This window comes from Neofelis nebulosa, chromosome 2 (assembly GCF_028018385.1).
Source record: "Neofelis nebulosa isolate mNeoNeb1 chromosome 2, mNeoNeb1.pri, whole genome shotgun sequence".
NCBI classification, from domain to species: domain Eukaryota; kingdom Metazoa; phylum Chordata; class Mammalia; order Carnivora; family Felidae; genus Neofelis; species Neofelis nebulosa.
The window spans coordinates 35448042-35470170 of NC_080783.1; the positions used below are offsets into that span (position 1 = coordinate 35448042).

At 38.9% G+C, this 22129-nt stretch overlaps 1 protein-coding gene across 1 annotated transcript in view; it reads right to left on the reverse strand.

Annotated features, from left to right (window-relative positions):
* Positions 1-21113, reverse strand: part of SGO2 (shugoshin 2) — a 68628-nt gene extending 47515 nt beyond the window's left edge. The window contains exon 1 of the mRNA XM_058709836.1: positions 20851-21113. The gene's annotated coding sequence lies outside the window, so the exon portion shown is untranslated. The remainder of the gene's footprint in view (positions 1-20850) is intronic.
* Between the last annotated feature and the right edge of the window lie 1016 nt (positions 21114-22129).

The following is a 22129-nucleotide window of genomic DNA, read 5'->3' on the forward strand; positions in this document are numbered from 1 at the left end:
TGACTTTATAATCTATAGAAAAACCTGGGAAAACTATACAGAGAATAAAATATCCTCTTTGTATGTCATTAGACAGAAACTGAAAATAGCTTACTAAATCTAGATTTTAATAATTGGTTATAGAGTGATGCAGTCAACTTCATATTCCTGTCATTTTTTTGTCCATTTGGGGACATTTGAGAATCACAGATTTCCACTTTACCTTAGAAAATCTAGAAGAATTATGTCAAACATGATTCTGAGTTAGATCTTTTAGTTTAATATCTTTAAAGATTGGTGTCCAAAGAGATCTGGCTACATGAATCTTGTATAAGTAGAAGAGTATTTATTGATTGGCCATCTGCTAAAATTACAGTTTATAGTTCAGTAAAAACTTCAATATAAGTGGTTCAGTATGTAATATACTGGTTTTAGAAATTTCTGGTTTATCTACGGATTAACTAGCACAGTATCTTGTTTACCCAGCCTGACACATTAAATGCTCAATATATGTTACATGATTTTTAAATGAACCATGACATGGCTCTGCCATTTAGTGCCTATTTAATCTTGGCCAAGCCACATAATCTCTTTAAGCTTCTGTTTCTTCATTTGTAATATGGAGGTTAATAACAACATCCAATATATTTTTATGATGGTTCCAATCAGCAGATCATTTTGTTCAAATACATTAATATTTTAAAAAACTAAATACACTTACATTGATTTTTTCTTGTCTTATTTTGTAGCTACTACTTCAAAACCAAAACAAATAGAAAAGGGAGAGTAGTCAGAGGTAAAAGAGATGTTCAAAACTTTTTCAAGACGTGAATACCAAAACCTATTTTTTTTAAAAAAGTGATAATTAACTTATTTTGGGCAGTTGAAAGAATTTAACAAACCAATGCTTTGTAAATTGTAAAAATCTCTTGAAAATGTAAATTCTTTTCATTCACAATCATAAACTTAAAAGGTATAATTAATTGAACTGAATTTACCTTGATTTCAGCCTGCTTTTAGGTCATTTGCCTCTTGGTAGAATGGATAGAGGCAGAAACCCTGAACTAGGAGTGTGAAGAGACAGTTAGTTGTACCTTGAACACACATTAGCTATGTGTTCTTTGTTGTAGGCTCCTTATCTGTAAAATAAACCAGTTAAATTAAATGAGCTCTTGGTCCTATTATGATACTCTTATCATACCTGCACAAGGTACTGGTTTTGCTCCTCTCCCTCCATTTTCCTTTATTCCCACACCCATTAATTGCCTGATTTTTTTTTTACCTAAGGGTAGATTCCAGTCAATTAAAATTTGATTGCCCTGACCCACCCCCCCTCACCAATCACCTAAGAAAAACAGTCCCTGTCTAGGAGCTGAGTAGAAGACACATACTGCAAATCAATAAACCAATAAAACAAAATAGAAATGGTGTACTTACATTTTATTAAACCATCTGAATGCATAATGTATATCAATCTGGCAGGTTGAATTGCACCAAGAAAAACTAACCCAGGCTGACAGAAGCAGAAAAGGGCATTGGGTGGTTTAAAGCACTTCTCGAGAGGATAGAGAAGTGGACTTGAAAACAGGAACAAGAGGGTCTTGGCAACAAAGACCCAGCACGGTCATGCTACCAGCACAGCTTGTGAGGATACTGTTGATCTTACATAGCCAGCAGCGGCCCTACATGCTACCACTGGGACCTCCACCACTGCCACCTTTAGAGAAAGTGGGCATGACCCTAATATAGGTCCCCCATCCCTGCTGCCTGGTGCCACTAGCTCCTGTTGGTAGGCCTGCATTGAGTGTGTCTCACTGGTAAAACCTGGATCATAAGCTACAAAGTCTAGCTGGAAGGGAGTCCTGAACATTCAGCCGGGGTCTGGCTTTTTTAGCTTCTTAGTAAGAGGCCACCTCTACCTCCCATTTAGTCTCAGGAAGGGCTTTTGAGCTGGGCAGCCAAAAGAATGATAAAGGTTCTTTTCAGCATTTTATACTACTGTATTATAATAATTATTTCTATTTTCTTCAATGAAAAGACTTCCTGCTGTGCCAGGTTAGGAATAGGTAATAATCATAACAGCAGCAGATAACATGTATCTAGCATTTTCCATGTCCTAGGCACTGTGTCAAGCCCTTTATATGCCTTTTCAATTCTCACAGTGATCCTATGTGGTAGGTACTATTATTTCCTTTTTATGGTTGAGAAAACTGAGGCACAAAAAAATGTAAGTAAATTCTGCAAAGTTTAGTATGTGATACAGCTAGAATGTGAACACAGGCAGTCTGGCCGGGGCCATTTTGAGATAGTGGAAGAAATGGCTGGCCACTGTCATTTCAGTTTCAAGGCATGACATTCATCATGTAAATTTACTTATGTTACCTGCTTGCCAGCTTTCTCTTTTTCTTCAGTTTATTTATTTTTAGTCCTTTTTGCATTTGGCATTATGCTAGAGGTGAAAATGGATGAGGCAAATCCTGTTTCCTTAAGGGATAAGGCAGACAAGCAAACAATCCATTCCCATACATTATAAGTAGAGATTTAAGATGATTCAACATGGTCTCTCTGGTTTCGGCAAGGGCAGGGAATATGTAACAGGGGAACTAAGCAATCTTATCTCTGACCTAAGTTTATGTATGTGTGGCAGGGAGGCTTCTCTAGGGGAGGGATAAAATAATCAGGGGTCTTGGTCTAACTGGCTGTCTGGCTGGATGACCTCCAGCCAGAGGACTCTTTCATCACCTCTACCCTAATCCACACGCTGGGCTGTACTGAGACAGGGGTTGAGTCTACTTCCCAATCTCTAGCCTGTGCCTCCACAGGATTTTCCAAAGAGGTTCAAGCATTTCTTTACTCAAGATTTCCTGTGATAAAATCCAAACCATACACACTGGAGGCTTGGGGAGGGCTTGAAAAGTCAGCTGTCATAATCACTAGCTTCACTAACAGATTTACATTAACATGCACCATCCAACAGTGCAGGGCCCTGAAGCCCAAAACTCCAGAGTTCTCTCCACATGGACATTCCCCTGGCTGCTGGAGTGGGTCCCAAGAGACCTCCATCTGTACCCTTCCTCAACATACCCATTTTTTGTTCTACTCCTCACTACAAATGCAAAAGAATAGCAGTCATGGACAATAATGAATTCAGCTGTTTGAAGTCCCTTCAGGATATCTAAGGTAGAAATGTCCAGCAGGCACACAGATATAAAATATGGAACTCAAAAGAGATATCTGGATTTGGGAGTCAGCAATGGACAGTAATAGGAATTGCTGGAGGTGATTAAATTACGGGCGGAGGGTATGTAGAAGCACAAGGAGGGTGGAAGGCAGAATCCTGGTGATCACCAACATGGAGGAAAGATGAAAGGGTATCCAGGGAAGCAGTGAAGGGCAGGAGGAGACAAAAGCTTCATGCAGGCCAAGGGAAGAGCTCATTTCAAAGACGGGACAGGCAACCTTGCCTTATACCACAGGAAGATGTGAGCAAGAACGACCCTGGGGGTTAACAGTCAAGAAGTCATTCATTTCCCAGTGAAGATGAGGGCAGACAATTCTTTGTGGATAAAAACAGAAGTGACAAAAGCAGAAGGGGAATCCAGGGTGGAAGGAGGATCTGTAGTTTTTTTATAGGCTGGAGGGGGGAGCTGGTAGAGAGGGAGAGTGAATGACTTAGGTGGCTAGGGGTGGAGCAGACTTATGTGGATCCAGAGGTTGGAAGAAGAGCTAAGCCATAGGCTGAAGGGTTACCTCTTCCTCTGAGGCAGGAAGAAGAGGTTAAATCCCAGATGTTGTAGACATAGGTGAGTTTGAACACAAAAGTGCTCGGTAAACTTTCAAATTCATACAAATGTAGGACTATGAGCTTTCATTTTATTTAAAACATTTGCTTCCTTGGGGTGCCTGGGTGGCTTAGTCAGTTAAGGATCCGACTCTTGATTTCAGCTTAGGTCATGATCTCATGGTCGTGGGATTGAGCCTCACATTGAACTCCATGCTGAGAGGGCAGAACCTGCTTGGGATTCTCTTTTTCCCTCTCTCTGCCCCTCTCCAGCTCTCTCTCTCAAAATAAATAAACATTAAAAAAAAAAAACACATTTGCTTCTTTTGGAAAAAAACCATCTCAACATTTAAAAAATTTTTTCTCCTATAGTTTCTCTAACAGAATGAAAGGAAATAGTTTGTACCTAAAACTCCCCACTGTTATATCAACCCACACACAAAGGTAGGGCCTCTTAAGATACAGTTAGTCATAAAAAGAAAAATAAAAAGTACTGGTTTCAAACTGACTGAAGCACTACAGAATTTAAGAGGGAAAAGATAAATACAATTGCAGATTCCTCCCAGAGTGAAAATTTAGACAATTAACATAAATAAGCCCCCCCAAAATATGCTCAGCAAATCAAATTTTATTCAGCCAAGGCAGGCATCAGTAAGTAGCTAAATATTTATCATAATAGTTGGTTGTAGAAAACTTTGCTATGTTCACCCTAAATGCAAATATGAAGTACTTTTCTCAGTAAACGGACTAGTAATTTTTTTCACTCACAAAATATCATGTATCTTCTCCATCATCTTAATTTTTTTTTTAAATTTTTTTTTTTCAACGTGTTTTATTTATTTTTGGGACAGAGAGAGACAGAGCATGAACGGGGGAGGGGCAGAGAGAGAGGGAGACAGAATCGGAAACAGGCTCCAGGCTCCGAGCCATCAGCCCAGAGTCTGACGCGGGGCTCCAACTCACTGACCGCGAGATCGTGACCTGGCTGAAGTCGGACGCTTAACCGACTGCGCCACCCAGGCGCCCCTCCATCATCTTAATTTTATTTAGATCACATACATGGTTTTCTTAAGATCATATTTGCCATTTTTGTAAGTAATGAATTATACAGAAAGTGGTAGAAATTATTTAGAAAAAAGGAAAAATAGCTAATGGGTTCTATGAGGTTACACTAATGGAACGTTCATGCTGTCAGAGAATTTTAGAGACCAGTACATCTGACTTATCATTGTAGCATGCTGATTGCCACAACAGTAGCAGAGAGAGTGATTCCTGTTTGGTTGTAGATTCAGGAGGCCAGCATAGAGGACAGTTCATGTGACCTAGGTGTTGTGGTAGGCTGAAAAGGGATATTGACTTCCTAATCCCTGGAACTTGTGAAAATTACTTCATATGGCAAAATCATGGATATTACCTTAATTTGAAAAAAAGAGTCTTTGAAGGTTTAATTATGCTAAAGCTTTTGAGATGAGGAAATTATCCTGGATTATCCAGGTGGGCTCTAAATGTCATCACAAGTGTTCTCATGAGAGAGAGGCTGAGAGAAATTTGACATATAGACTCACAAGAGAAGGTTGGAGGGGTGCCTGGGTGGCTCAGTTGGTAGGGTGTCTGACTTCAGCTCAGGTTATGATCTCACCGTTGGTGGGTTCGTGCCCTGCGTCCAGCTCTGTGCTGACAGCCTGCTTTGGATTCTGTGTCTCCCTCTCTCTCCGCCCCTCCCCCGCTCATGCCCTGTCTCTCAAAAATAAATAAACATTTAAAAAATTAAAAAAAAAAAAAAAAAGAGAGGGATGCAGTCACACATTCAGGAACATCAACAGTCACCAGAAGCTGGAAAAGGTGAGGATCAAATTCCTCCTAGAGACTTCAGAGGGAGAGCAGCCATGCTAACACTTGCATTGCGGGTTTCTGGCCACCAGAATTGTCAGAGAATAAATTTCTGTTCTAAGCCACCCAGTTCATGGGAAACTATTGCAATAGCCTCAGGAAACCAATAAAGGGGCTGTGAAGAATGTGTAGGGTTTTACCAGATGAGAATTTCAATGTATGGAAAGGGGCATTTTATGTTGAGAGAAGGGCAAGATAAAGGGAATAAAATGTAAAAGTGAGTAAATTATCTGATAAATAGTTCAGTTCAAATACAATGTAAATATAAAGGACTAGGTAGAAATGGAGGGATGGTGTAATTATTTGGCAATGAGGACACAGGTGAGTTTTTGAGCAGAAAAGGGACATAATCAAGGCTATGCATTATATATATAGCCATATCTATCTATATCTATATATCTATATCTATCTATCATATATATATATATATATATAGAGAGAGAGAGAGAGAGAGAGAGAGAGAGAGAGAGAGAGAGAGCAGGTTGCAGAAAGACTTCTGGTCTTGCTAGAATAATTTATAGACAGCTCATATAAACTCTACTTAGCCCCCAACATGGAATTGTATTTATATTTTTTTACTTTTTATTTTGAAATAAATTTATTTATATATTAATTATAATACTTTTTATTTTGACAGACTCTACAGACTCCTTTAATCTGGAAAAGTTACAAAGCTTTTTTTTTGGTTTTTCATGATCTTGACATTTTTTAAAGAGTAGAGGCACACTAAATTACAATGTCCCTCTATTTGGATTGTCTGAAATTTCCTCAGGATTAAATTCAGATTTTCATTTTGGGTAGAAGTAATGTTGAAGTCTTCTCAGTATATACCCATCAGGAGCACATAATGTTGGTTTGTACTGTTAACTGGTGATTTCAACTTTGATCACGTGATTAAGGTGATGTCTGCCAGGTTTCTCCACTGTAAAATCCCTTTATAATTAATAAGAATTATAACTTATGATTATAATTTCTTTTTATGATTAATAAGAATCTTGTGAGGAGATATGTTGTGTGTAATTATTCTTCTAATCAAAATTTCCAGTCATTAGTTTTTAACATCTATTGATGTATCTTTCCTAAATCAATTATTTCTATGATAGTTGTCAAATGGTGATTTTTTTCTAATTTTATCATTTTTTTTTTTACATTTATTGGTTGGCAAGAGCTTTCTTCTCACCCCTATCTATCAGTATGGACTCATCTATCAGTATCTCTCACCATCTGTCAGTATCTATCAGTATCGACTCATGAATTCTTACTTTATTCAATAGATTATAATCTATTATTGTCATAATAAATTTTGATGAGCAAATTGTCCCACATTTGGCAAGTAACAGCCCCTTAAAGATGATTCCTGTGTCCCTTTGGTAGTCCCCATCACTCATTGAACAACTTTCTGGAATAGCAGGATATTTCCGGCTCATTTTGTAGTTTCTCAGTCCCAGCCCTGGGAATTACTCAATCAGCAATTTCACCAAGAAGTTTTGGTTCCTTTTACTAAAGAATGGCAGAATGGGTTTAGAAACCAAAACTTGGGCACTTGGTGGGACCATTGCTACTGGGGTGTCATTAGTTCCAGGCTCTCTTAGGGGACAGAGCTTGAAAATCTATGTATCTTTATATATCCATACATACATGTATACAAACATCCATATTTCTATATTTACCATTTGTTTGTATCCATCGTCTTATCTGTCTTAAAAACCATGCATTCACACTGATACTTCCAATTCCAATAAAAATAATGGGGTTCCTTCTACTATTTTCCTTTTCAATGGAAAATCTGAGACAGTAAATACTGAGACAGTGAGAAATCTGGTTCCTATTACCTACAATATATTTACTTTTTTGTCAGTCTTAGAATACACAGAAAGTAACTTTCTGACCCATAATTCTGTGAAAATTTGACTAACTAGAGTTGACTATTTGTTTACCATTCTTTTTTTTTTAATCTCTTCCTTAAGGTTATGCAAATTCTGTGACCTAAAGTTTCTTGGATTCATTAATTTTCTCCCCTCTATTCAAGGTGACTACGTTATTCATTTGAATTATGGTTAGGTTTACTTATGTCTATTTGTATATAGTTTTAGTTTTTTCCCCTATCTTTAGATGCGTGCATGTTTATACTCATATACGCATTTTAGTAGGTGAAACATTAACTAGTTTTAGAAGTCAGAACTTTATGAATACATGTATTCAAAAATATCACTCTTCCTTTCTTCTATCCCTTTCTCACTCCTACTTCCTTGCAGCCTGCATTAGTTTCTTATGGCTGCTGTAACAAATCACCAGAAATTTCGTAGTTTAAAACAACAGAAATTGATTTTCTGATAGTTCCAGAGGCGAGAATTCTGAGTCAAGCCTTATGGGGCTAACCTGAGTATGTCAGCAAGGGTGTGCTCCCTCTGAAGCTCCAGGGAGAATTTTTCCTTGCCTTTTTCATCCTCCAGGGCTGCATTCCTTACATTCCTCCACTCTGGGGACCTTTTTCCTTTGTTCAAAACCCAGTAGCATCACCTCTTGTGACTCTGCTTTCCTCTGTTTCCATCACACAGCCTTCTGTTCTACCTGTAGTCCAATCTCCTTCTGCCTGCCTCTTTGTAAGAGATAAGTATCTTACAAAGATACTTATGATTACATGTAGGACCCACCCTGAAAATCCCAGATAATCTCTCCATCTGAAGGTATTTAATTTAATAACATCTACAAAGACAGTTTTTCCACATAAGGTAACATTCACAGTTTCCAGGGATTAGCACTTGGATAATTTTGGTGGCTATTATCAAGCCGATTATAGATAACTAATCTTAATAGTTTTTTGTTTGTTTATGATTCCTATGCTTTTATTTGTACAAATGATTAGATACATGTAGGTTTTCTCATTTCCTATTTTTACACAAAAAGTGACATACTGTAAAAAATCTTACATTTCATCTTCTTTGCTTAACAAAATTTTCTAGAAATCACTCTACATTAGTTCATAGAAAATGACCTCATTCTTTTCTATAACTTCATAGTACTCCATCCTATGGATCCATCCACACACTCTCCTATGTATAGACATTTAATTTTTTTTCTGATATTTTGCAAGTACAATACTGCAATCACTAACTTTGTGCTTAGAATGTTCACACTGTTGGTGGTATACCATCAGGGTAGATTTAACTTTCATTTCACGTATAAGTGAGTTTGGGTATCTTTTCATATTTTTGAGAAATATGTGAAAAATGGTGTGTGCATGTAAATCATCTCACAGTTAGGAATTTCTCTATTTTTTGTTCAAAAAAATGTTTAAACACAGTCAAATCTATCAATTTTATTTTTTATTGCATCTGAATTTTTAGTTGTAATTAGGAAGTCTTTTCCTACATACAGGTTGTAGAGAAAACCATACATTATTTCTTCTAGTACTTATATGACTTCATCTTTGACATTTATATCCCTGGTGCTTTTGGAGTTTATTCTTATAGTGTGAGACTTGCTTTTTTTTTTTTTTTTTTTTAACGTTTCTTTATTATTGAGAGACAGAGAGAGACAGAGCATGAGCACGGGAGGGGCAGAGAGAGGGGAGACACAGAATCTGAAGCAGGCTCCATGCTCTGAGCTGTCTGCACAGAGCCGGATGCAGGGCTCCAGGGCTCAATCATGACCTGAGCTGAAGTCGGATGTTTAACTGACTGAGCCACCCAGGTGCCCCATGAGACTGGCTTTTAATTTTATCTTTCTCCAAATAGCAAACCAATTATCCCACCAGTATTTGTTAAAATGTCCACCTTTTCCCAAGTGATTTGAGATAACACATTTATCACATTAAATTTCCATATGTATTTGGATCTATTTCTGTAATTTCTATTTTATTCTACTGGTCTATTTGTCAATTCATGCACCAGTACCATGAAAAGATAAAAAACCAGACTTATAGTATATTTTAATATACGCCACTCTCCTCTCATAAACTTTTCTTTTTCAGTGTTTTCCAGGCTATTTTTGCATGTTTATTTTTCCAAGCAAATTTTAATATCAACTTAACTAGCTCCATACAAATCCTGTTGGTAATTTTGCTGGTATTTGTTAAATTTATAAATTAACTTAGAGAAAACTAGTTATCTTTATGACATTATGGAATGTCTTTCAGTTTTTTCAAGCCCATTTTTGTATCTTTCAGGGGTGTTTTAAAGTTTTTCTTGTATGAAGTTTGCACATTTCTTGATAACTTTATTCTGAAATATTTTATCTTCTTTGTTACTATTGTATTCTCTATTTTCAGGGTATAGAATAAATACATCCATAAGATCTACTTTATTGCTTATGCTATTTACATATCTATTTTCCTTACTTATTTTTTGTTTACTTCATATGTACTAGAAGTGGTGTATTTAAGTTTTCTACAATTAGTGTATTTCTGTCAATGTTTCTTTGCGTGCTCCATGATTTTTGCTTTATAAATGTATTGCTGAGTTGTTTGGTGAATAGGATGCATAACTGTTATATATTCATTGTGAATGTGACATTAAAACATGTCCTTCTTTGTCTTATTTAATGTATTTTGACTTAAATTCTACTTTGATATCAGGATCACAACTTCCACTTTCTTATTGTTTCCACTTACCTAGTAAACCTCTACCTATTCCTTTAGTTTTATACTTTCTGAATCATTTTGATTTAGACATGTTTCTTATTTTCATCTGCTTTTTTTGTGAATCAAATTGAAAATTTTTGTTTTTTATTTTTTTTTCAATATATGAAATTTATTGTCAAATTGGTTTCCATACAACACCCAGTGCTCATCCCAAAAGGTGCCCTCCTCAATACCCATCACCCACCCTCCACTCCCTCCCACCCCCTGTCAACCCTCACTTTATTCTCAGTTTTTAAGAGTCTCTTATGCTTTGGCTCTCTCCCACTCTAACCTCTTTTTTTTTTTCCTTCCCCTCCCCCATGGGTTTCTGTTAAGTTTCTCAGGATCCACATAAGAGTGAAACCATATGGTATCTGTCTTTCTCTGTATGGCTTATTTCACTTAGCAAAACACTCTCCAGTTCCATCCACGTTGCTACAGAGGGCCATATTTCATTCTTTCTCATTGCCACGTAGTACTCCATTGTGTATATAAACCACAATTTCTTTATCCATTCATCAGTTGATGGACATTTAGGCTCTTTCCATAATTTGGCTATTGTTGAGAGTGCTGCTATCAACATTGGGGTACAAGTGCCCCTATGCATCAGTACTCCTGTATCCCTTGGATAAATTCCTAGCAGTGCTATTGCTGGGTCATAGGGTAGGTCTATTTTTAATTTTCTGAGGAACCTCCACACTGCTTTCCAGAGCGGCTGCACCAATTTGCATTCCCACCAACAGTGCAAGAGGGTTCCCGTTTCTCTGCATCCTCTCCAGCATCTATAGTCTCCTGGAAAATCTTTGTTTTTTAATACATAAACTTATTCATATTGATTAATATGACATATGCTTAGTTCTACTATCATTTTATGTTAAAATTATTTTATATAAAGTAATATTAACATTGTTGTAATTGTTAGGTTTCTTTCCGTATATGATGCATTTTCTTTGCTTTTAATTTATTTTTATTTTTATTAGAAAAAATTTTTTTAACGTTTATTTATTTTTGAGACAGAGAGAGACAGAGCATGAATGGGGGAGGGTCAGAGAGAGAGGGAGACACAGAATCTGAAACAGGCTCCAGGCTCTGAGCTGTCAGCACAGAGCCTGACATGGGGCTTGAACTCACGGACTGTGAGATCATGACCTGATCCGAAGTTGGACGCTTAACCGACTGAGCCACCCAGGAGCCCCTCTTTGCTTTTAATTTTTAAAATTTCCTTTTGTATTTAGGAAAGTTTATAGTATTATTCTGGTGGTTATCTTTGTATTCATAACTTTTCTAAAGCCCTTAGTTCTTTCTTGTTTAATCATTTATCACCTGACTCACCAATTTTAATATTACCCTTGACCCCTATTTATTGCTTATTCACAATCAATGAACTTATTCTACTTTCTTTTATCTCTCTAGTGTCTCCCATTTTATTTACATTATTTCTACTTTGTTAGACCCTATTACACATTATTCTTTGAGTTTTGTTCTCACCTTTGTGTAATTTTAGATCTACAATTAAATATGGTAAATGATCATCATCAACCCTTTTGATGAAATTTGCCACTTGGTTGGATGGAAAACATCTTTTCCCAGATTCTTCAAGAGGGGCTCATGTATACAAAATTCCCTGAATTTTTCCAGTTGAAAATTCATTTCCTCTTGCTTTACTACTTGAAAAACAAGTTGACTGAATATTTTTTATTCACACTTCTTTTCCTTGAGTTTTAAAAAAGTGCTGTTCTGTTGTTGCCTTCAATGTGTGTGTTTTTGAGCCAGTTTAATTCTCTCATTCTTGTAATTTCTTGATCTTTTGTTGCTTGAAGGCTTGGGTACTTATCTTTGAAATCCAATGGTTTTACTTACATATATATATATATATATACATATATATATATATATATATGTATATATATATATATTTTAATTTTTTAATGTTTATTTATTTTTGAAGGAGAGAGAGACAGAGTGGGGGGGGGGGCAGAGAGAGAGGGAGACACAGAATCCGAAGCAGGCTCCAGGCCTCGAGCTGTCAGGCACAGAGCCTGATGTGGGGCTCAAACTCACAAACCACGAGATCTTGACCTGAGCTGAAGTTGGACGCTTAACCGACTGAGCCACCCATATAATATATACACACACACACATATATATATACACCCATACATATATATATATAATTTCTTTTTATTTGAGAGAGAGAGAGAGCACAGAGGTGGGGGAGAGGGGTGGGGGGGGGAGAGAGAGAAAGACAGAGAGAGAGAGAGACAGAGAGAGAGAGAGACAGAATCTTAAGCAGGCTCCATGCTCAGTGTGGAGCCCAACACAACCCCACGACTCTGGGATCATGACCTGAGCCAAAACCAAGAGAGTTGGATGCTCAACCAACTGAGCCACTGAGGCACCCCACTTGCTTATGTCTTGAAATTGATAATTCTGGTTAAATTTCCCATGCACTGATGGGTCCTTTCAGTACACAGATTTACATCTTTTTTTTTTTTCAACGCTTTTTATTTATTTATTTATTTATTTATTTATTTATTTATTTATTTTTTGGGACAGAGCCAAAGTCGAACACTTAAACTTAACCGACTGAACCACCCAGGTGCCCCTGCAGTGTTTTTCTTTTTAAAATGCCTCGTGGAAAAGTGCATTCCATCAAAATAATACTAATGTAGAATTTTTGAGAAGCCAAGATAATAGCAGCCATAGCTGCATAAATCTGAATTTCCCAATTCCTTCTCCAAAAACATAATACAGTACAATAAAAAGAACAAATAAAACTACATGAAACTCATGCTATCTGTAAAACTAAAAGAGAACACCCAAACTTCAAATTATCCATAAATAGAAAAATAAACACCAAACTTTAGCAAATTGTGTCCCTTGGTCCTACTGCAAACTTGCACAAAGATAAAGCACAGTCTGGAAAGAATACATGGGAGAAAAGGAGAGCTTTTGACAAGCCTATAACTGATCTAAGATAACCATGACCAAGAAAAGTCTACTCTTTTGCTAAAATAGTGATGAAGAATTCTCATAGCCTGGAGCCTGCTTCGGATTCTGTGTCTCTGTCTCTCTTTGCCCCTCCCCTGCTTTCGCTCTGTCTCTCTCTCTCTCAAAAATAAACAAACATTAAGAAAATAAAAAGCAAATCACATAAAAAGAAAAACACTGCAATCCATTGAGGTTAAATAAATAAAGGAGCAACCAGACCCCCTCATTCTCCTTCCTATAACCTTGTCCAAGGTTGGAAGGAGGAAATTGTTTATGGTTTGGGAATCTTTTTCCAAAGAATATACGTGAAGTTATTTGCTCCTCCTCAACCATGAGAAGTCCCTATCTTTCCCATACCAGGGAGAGCCGGAAGAGAAGAGTAGTCTTGAGTTTGATCAGGCCTGTGACTCAGGCTTTGATTTATATGGTGCTTTCTCTTTTCCTTCCCCTTAAGCTTCGTTGCATCAGAGCTGGGATTATCCTTACTTCTTGGAGAGGTGGTAGAGAGAATAGTCAGCTAAGGGCTTTCCTGATGCTTGGCTTCCTTATAAGATCTTCCCCTCCATTCATTATACCATACAGTGGGGAAGAGCCAGAGGGTGGGGTCACCTCAATGCTGTTGAGCTAAATATCTGGGCTTTGGCTTGAACCTTGTACTAATAGACCATGAGGACTGTTCTCATCCTGGCTCAGATCCCTGTTTACCTTAACACTCCAGGAGTCTCAGCCTCTCAAGTTGTCCACTGCCAATTGGGTTCCCATGCCCATACTGCTAGTGTGTCCACTAGTCTGAACCAATTCCCGACTCTTCTCATTCCTCTTAAACATTTCCACTGAGCTTCTTAGAGTTCCCTTTTTAAATGCTCCCTTCATTTCTCTCATCCTGTTTTCTTTCTTTTTCTTTTTCTTTTTAACTGAAACTTGTCTGTTCCTAGAGACTGCTTCCTCTGCAGCCTTTCAAGTAGTGACTGCTTTTCCTTCCACTCCCTGCATATGTCAAGGCTAGGAGGTGGGGTTGGTGTCTTTTTTTCTCCCATTACTATTAAAAAACATTTTTTTCCTCCATCCTTTCTCTAAGTTCTAGCTAATCTGAACTCTGTGCCACCTGGATATAGTATCTCTCCTTGTCTCCTCAATGTAGTCTTCTAAGGTTCTTCTAATCATCCATTATTGATGATATTAGCTTCTGTTTAATCTTCTTTCTTTCTACTCTTGTTGACTTTACTACTTATGGGGATAACTCATCTAATAATAATAATATTTTAAACTCCTTACTTCCATTAGCTGTTCTTCTACCTCACTCACCTGGAACCTTGGCATTACAGTCATTGTAATAATAATACCTCTGAAATACTGAAATCAAGTATGATACTTTCTGACAAAACAGGGGTGTCCACTCTCACTACTTTCATTCAACACAGTACTGGAAGTCCTAGCTACAGCAATCAGACATCCAAAAGACTTCCAAATTGGTGAGGAAGAAGTAAAACTGTCACTATTCACAGGTGACATGACACCATATATATAGAAAACCCTAAAGACCTCACCAAAAAATTATTAGAATTGATAAATGAAGTCAGAAAAGTTGTAAGATACAAAGTTAATATACAGAAATTTATTGTGTTTCTATACACAATAAAGTAGAAGAAAGAGAAATTAAGAAAACAATACCATTTATAATTGTATCAACAAGAACAAAATACTTAGAAATAAATTTAACCAAGGAAGTAAAAGGCCCATGCTCTGAAAACTATAAGACACTTGTAAAAGAAATTGAAGACAAAACAAATAAATGGAAAGATATGCCATGTTCATGGATTCAAAGAGTATCATTACAGTGTCCATACTACCCAAAACAATCTACAAATTCAATGCAATTCCTATAAAAATACCAATAGCATTTTTCACAGAACTAGAATAACCCTAAAATTTGTATGGAACCACAAAAGGCCATGAAAATCCAAAGCTATTTCTCAGGCTTCTTGAGAAAGAACAAAGCTGGAGGTATTGCAATCCCAGATTTCGAGATATACTACAAAGCTTTAGTAACCAAAACAGTATGGTACTGGCACAAAAATAGACATATAGATCAATAGAAGGAATAGGGAACCTAAAAATAAACCCATGTCTATATGGTCAATTAATCTTCAACAAAGGAGACAAGAATATGTTTTTACATATGTTTACAATGGTAAAAAGACAGTCTCTTCAGTAAATGGGAAAATGGGAAAACTGTACAGCTACATGCAAGGAATGAAACAGAACCACTTTCTTACACCATACACAAAAATAAACTCAAAATGGATTAAAAACCTAAATGGGAGACCTGAAATCATAAAACTCCTAAAAGAAAACATAGGCAGTAATCTCTTGGACATCCGCCTTAAAAATATATTTATGGATATGTCTCCGCAAGGAAGGGAAACAAAGGTAAAAATAAACTATTGGGACTATACCAAAATCAAAGTTTTGTGCTGCAAAGGAAACCATTAACAAAGTCAAAGGGCAACCTAGTTAATGGGAGAAGGTATTTGCAAATGATATATCTGATATCCAAAATATATAAGGAACTGACACTACTCAAAACCAAAAAACACTACAATTAAAAGACAGTCAAAGGATTAAATAAACATTTTTCCAAAGAAGACATACAGATGGCCAACAGATAAATGAAAAGATGCTCAATATCTTTGTATGTATATGTGTGCATATATATATATATATGTACACACTCATATATATATGCACACATATATGTAATTATATATAGATATATATATAAACACACATACATACACACATATAATGGAACATTACTCAGCCATAAAAATGAAATCTTGCCAGTTGTGACAACATGGATGGATCTAGAGGGTATTATTACGCTAGGTGAAATAAGACAGAGAAGGAAAAATACCATATGATTTCACTTATATGTGGTGGAATCTAAAAGCAAAAACAAAAACAAATGAACAAAACATACTCTTAAATTCAGAGAACAAACTGGTGGCTGCCAGAGGGAAGGAGGGTGGAGGGATGGGCAAAGTAGAGGAAGGACACTAAGAAGTACAAACTTCCAGTACAAAACAAATAAGTTGAAGAAATGGAAAGTACAGCATAGGGAATATAGTAAATAATACTGTAGTAACATTGTATGATGACAGATGGTGACTATACTGATCTTGGTGAGCATCAATAATATATAGAATTATCTAATCAATATGCTGTACATCTGAAATGTAACACTGTATGTCAATTATACATATGTCAATTAAATAAAGTTTAGTATGTAAACCTAAGTAAAATAAAATAAGTATAATATGATATTCTCTGACCACTGCCCCCAATTCTTCCAGCTCACTTACTCTAGTACTCCTATTGAAATAATTCCTTAACTTCATGGAGCTCTCCAACCCATTAACCTCACTACTTTTTTCACTATCCGTCACCAACTCTAGATAGTTATTTCTCTCCTTACCCAGTTTAGAGTCCATTGTCCATCAAGGGAATCAATCACTTACAAACATCCTCAACTCTTTTGCCCCTCTCTCCTTGTATTATATTTCAACCCTAGCTGAGTCCCATTATTCTCTAAAATGAAGCTGTTGAATGTTGCTGGATAAAAGTCACATAACTGGAATGATCATCCATGTTAGAATGATTATAATCTTCAAATAGGCTCTCATTCCTTCTTGGAAATCATTATCATATTTCCATAGAAAGTCTGATTTTTAAATTTCTCAAAATAAATAATTCATACTTTATTCTTTCTCAAACCTCATCCATACCTCATCTTCTTTACTGTCAGCCTCTGACCTTGCTTTAGAGTTAATAGAGAAAGTAGAAACCATTCAATCAGAATTTCCTCATTTAACCACTGTGAGATTTACCAGTTCATAGGAACTTTATCTTCTCTGTTTTATCTCCTCTCTGCTCTTGTCTAACAAAAAGTCCTCCACCTGTGGAATATTATTCAGCCACGAAAAAGAATGAAATCTTACCATTTGCAATGACATGGATGGAGCTAGAGAATATTATGCTAAGCTCAGTAAGTCAGTCAGAGAAAGACAAATATCATAGGACTTCACTCATGTGTGGAATTTAAGAAACAAAACAAATGAGCAAAGGGGAAAGACAGAGTGAGCAAGAAATAGACTCAACTGTGACGAACTGATGGTCATCAGAGGGGAGGTGGGTGGGTGATGGGTGAAATAGGTGATGGGAATTAAGGAGTGCACCTGTTATGAAGAGCACAGGTGTTGTATGGAACTGTTGAATCACTATATTATATACCTGAAACAAATATAACACTGTATGTTAACTAACTGGAATTAAAATAATTTTTTTAAAAGGAAATTACTCCACTTGTGCCGCTCCAAGTACCCTTTTGTCTTCTCAAGTATCATATTCCTTCAGTGGTCCCCTCTTTCCCCTGCACCACCAATCTCTACCTATCCATTGCATCACTCCCACCAGCATAACTTGCTATAGTAACTCTCATCCTAGCTTCTTTCCCTGACCCCGCATCCCACCTTAACTACAGCCCCACTTCTCTCATTCTCTCCACCATACGTCTTCTCTATAGCCAATTTCCCATCTCACATTCACCCTTCAACCCACTTTTATCTGGGCTTGCATCTTCATCACAGCATTGAAACTGCTTTTGTCAAGGTCACCAAGAATGTGTATACTACCAAATCTAATGGACTCTTGACCTCGTAACAGCATTTGACAGAAATGACATTTTCTTCTCTGCCTCTCCATATTCTTCTCCCCTCTGGATTTTCCTTCTAAACCTGAACTCTAAGTATTGGAGACAGTGCTCCATCCTATATCTCATTTACCTGTTCTTTGAATAGGCGATTTTATCCAGTCTCATGGCTTTAAATGCCGATGCCTTCCAAATTCACACCTTTAGCACAGAACTTCACTCCTGAGCTCCAGATTTATCCAGTTGCTATGTAATCTATTTACTTGGATGTCTAGTAAACATCTCAATCATTAAAGTCCTAATTACAGTTTCTGATTGCTCCCATAAATCACCATTTTAGTAAATGGTACCATCATTCAGTTGGTCAAGCCAACAATTTAGAAGTGATCCTATATTTTCCCTTTCCCATATGGGGCAGCCATGAAAACACATCTCTCAGATCTCTGATTACAGGGAGCATTACTGACTGATGGCCCCAGTTGCCGTGCTCTGAAATCTATCACCATGATCCAGGCTGCACATCCTACCGACTGCTCTAGCCAGTGACTGAGTGAGACAGGGTCACTAAGACAGTCCCCTTCCCAGGAGACATAGGACTCCTCTGATGGGGGACATTGGCTTGAGGACTCCCCATTGGCTTTCTTGAAAGATTCTTAGAATTGCATCATATCTACAACTTTTCCTACCCATTTTTCCCTGTCTTCCATGAGAGTTGAATCAGCATCCAGTCTAAAGGTTTTCCCAGTCCCCTTCAGAGCCCTCCCTGTTATTCCCTCACAGGTGTCTTCCCCAGTAAGTCTTCTGCATGTCTAATCTGACCTTACAGTCTGTTCCTCAAAGAACCTGAACACACTATAGTTGAACTATCAGCAATTTTATGTTATTTCTGTTTCCTAAATATATATCTTGCAGCCATCTACTTTTCTCTATTGCCATCATCACTGAGTAGAAGCTATGCCATTTCTCCCATGGATTATTGCAACGGTCGCCTAGTCTCATCTTATGCCTCTCCAATCCATTCTCATCACAGTAACAAGAGTGATTTTTTTTTTTTAACAGTAAATCAAGCATGCCATTTCCCTGCTTAAAACATTTCAATGGCTTTCCATTATGCTTAGGGTAAAATTTAAACTCCCACAACCACCATAAGTACTTTAAAACCTGGCTCCTGCCTATCTTTTTAGCTTCATCTCATATCACCTTCCTCCTTGTCCTCATGCTCACCAAGCTCCAGCCACACTAGTGTCCTTTCTCTTCTTACAAATTGTCAAATCCTTTCCTGCCTTGGGCCTTTTTTGCTTGCTCTCTCTTTTTTATAAATTACTTTTCCCCCCATCTCTTCAGAGGGCAGGCTCATTCTCATCCTTAGTGCTCAACTTGAATGTCCCCTCATCAGCATCCAGGGCCTTCTCCACCCCAGCCATCATCTCCACCAAACATTATCCTATTTCCTCTTAAGTAGTTACCACTATCTGTAACTATTTAGCTTAGTGTCTGTTTCTCCCACTTGAACAGGAGTAGGCAAAGTATGGCCCATAGGCAGCCAATTGTTTCGGCATGGCCCATGATCTAAGAATGGTTTTTACATATCTAAGTGTTTGAAAAAACATTTTTTAAGTTTTTAAATTTATTTGGGGGGGTGTGCATGCACACAAGCTGAGGAGGGGCAGAGAGGGAGAGAAAGAGAATCCCAAACAGGTTCTGCACCAACCGTGTAGAGCCTGACATGAGGCTCAAACTCTAACTCACAAACGGTGAAATCGTGACCTGAGGTGAAATCAAGAGTCAAACGCTAAACCAACTGAGCCACTCAGGCACCCCTGAAAAAAATTTTTTAAAGAATATTTCACAACACATGAAAATTATGTGAAATTCAAATTTCTGTGTCCACAACTAAAGTTGGAATACAGCCACCCTCATTTATATACTATCTATAACTGCTTTAACACTGCAACAGCAAAGTTGAGTAGGTGTGTATGGCTCACAGAGCCTAATTTACAGAAAAAGTTTTCTTTATCTAAGTAATCTCTACCCTTAACATGGGGCTGGAACTCCCAACCCTGAGATCATTAGTCACATGCTTTAGGAGGGAGCTAGCCAGGTGCTCCCAGAAGCAATGTTCTGACCCTGGCACTAAAATACAAGTGCCATGGGGCATTGATTGTCTTGTTCAGTCCATCACTCCTAGCGTGTGGTCCAGGCTAATGCTCAGTTTATAGGATGAATCAACCTTACCACTCTCCAGGGACTATTACTATCTGAGGGAGTATGTGGGCTTACTGGCTTATGCCCTTCTAAGACCCAGAGGAACTGGGAACCAATTATTATTGGCTCTAGAAAAGTACCTTGAAAACAGGACTGTGTTTTATTCATCTTGAAATACCTAGTAAAGTCTTTTGTACAAGGTAGGGTGCTACTGCAATCTGGAAGAACTCTTTTGGGGTTTGTTGTTAAGATAAAATTTTGGGGTTGTTGTAAAGTAAAGGGCTTAGCATAATGTCAGGTGTACGTAAGTGTTCACTAAATGTTTGCTCCTGCCTCAATTTTCCTTGCTGTGATGGGAATAAAAGTGTGGGGTAGTACACAGACTCAAACAAGAATGTTCTTGTGTGAGACGGCTTTGTTTTTTTTTTTCATTTATTTATTCTCGATGGACAGAGGGAGGCAGAGCGTGAGCATGGAGGGGCAGAGAGAGAGGCACAGAATCAGAAGCAGGCTCCAGGTTCTGAGTTGTCAGCACAGAGCCCGACCTGGGGCTGGAACCCATGAACCATGAGATCCTGACCTGAGCCGAAGTCAGATGCTTAACCGACTGAGTCACCCAGGCGCCCCCGTGTGAGGCAGCTTTGTAAACTACAAACACAACCCGAATGGACTTACCCAAGTGCAGACAGAATTTTACTAAATCTTGGCAGTGAGCAGCCCAGTTTGGAGCGAAGGGCCTTCACCTGGGAGTCGGAAGACATAATTCTTCCTCTTACCATTTAACTGACCCTGAACAATCGCAACTTCAGTGTCGTTTCTTTTCTTCATGTGTAAAAGCAGCCTCCAAACGGACACCACGTTCCTCAGGGGTCCAGCCGGCGTGTCTCTTCCAGGTCTTGCCCTTCCCTGCAGGTACTAAGACCCTTCCAATCGGCTCTGCGCGCCCACAGGCTGGAGGCCAGAGGGACGGGACCAGACTGGGGGCGGGGCCTCCCTCATTCCGGCTGCAGCCGCCTCCCAGCCGGGCCGCACGGGGGCGCCGCTGGGGCCGCGCTGCTCCAAGAGTTGCTGAGCAGCCGAAGAGGCCCTCACTTCCGCGTCGGTCCCCGCGGCGTCCGGCGGCCGCGCAGAGGGCCGGGCTGGCCGCAGGTCAGTCGGGGAGGCCGCCAACCCGGCCCCGCCCGTGCAGAGGACCGGGGCGCCGGGTGGGCCGCGGGCCCGGGAGGCGGCGGGGCGCCCCAAGGAAGGGCCGGATCGCGCCGATAACACAGGCGCCCCGGGCTGCAGGCTCAGGCTTCGGGCCGATTCGGGGACCCCGGGCCGCGGGGACACCGGCGGGGCTTTCGGGTGTCCCAGCCCCTCTCCTTTCGTCCCGCGTCGTGGGAGGAGAGCGAGTCCTTTGAGCAGAGTTTATTAAAGTGGGGTCCGTGGGCGGATCCCCGACCCCATCTGACTTTCTGAACCAGACTCTGTGTTGTGGCCTGGGAATCTGAATATACATCAAGCGTCTCTGATGGTTTTGATGCAGGTGGTCACAGAACCGCACTTTGGGGGCACTTCCTCAGAGGGCAGGGCATTTCCGACACAGCAGGGAGTCTAAGTGGGTGCATTGAGGACGGGGCCATTGACTGGCCTTGAAATGGTGTTGGATGGTCCTCTGCCTTAGGAGAAACTGACTGAGGCAGGGGTATCTCTTAAATCCTTGCACTAGGGTGCTGCTATGTTCCTGTTGCCACCACTGGAGTCTTCAGATGGACAGATGCTTAGTGAGTAAAGTGCCCCGGTCAGCAGCCTTAGGGATGAAACAGTGCTGAAATAGACAGTGTAGGGTGCAGCAGAAAACTTGGAGCCAGTCCTGCGGACCTGGGGCCGACTCCGCCACTTACCAGCAGGGCAGTCCTAGTGTGGACCCTGCTCACATCACTATTTCTTTCTCCAGTGTCCTCATCTGTCA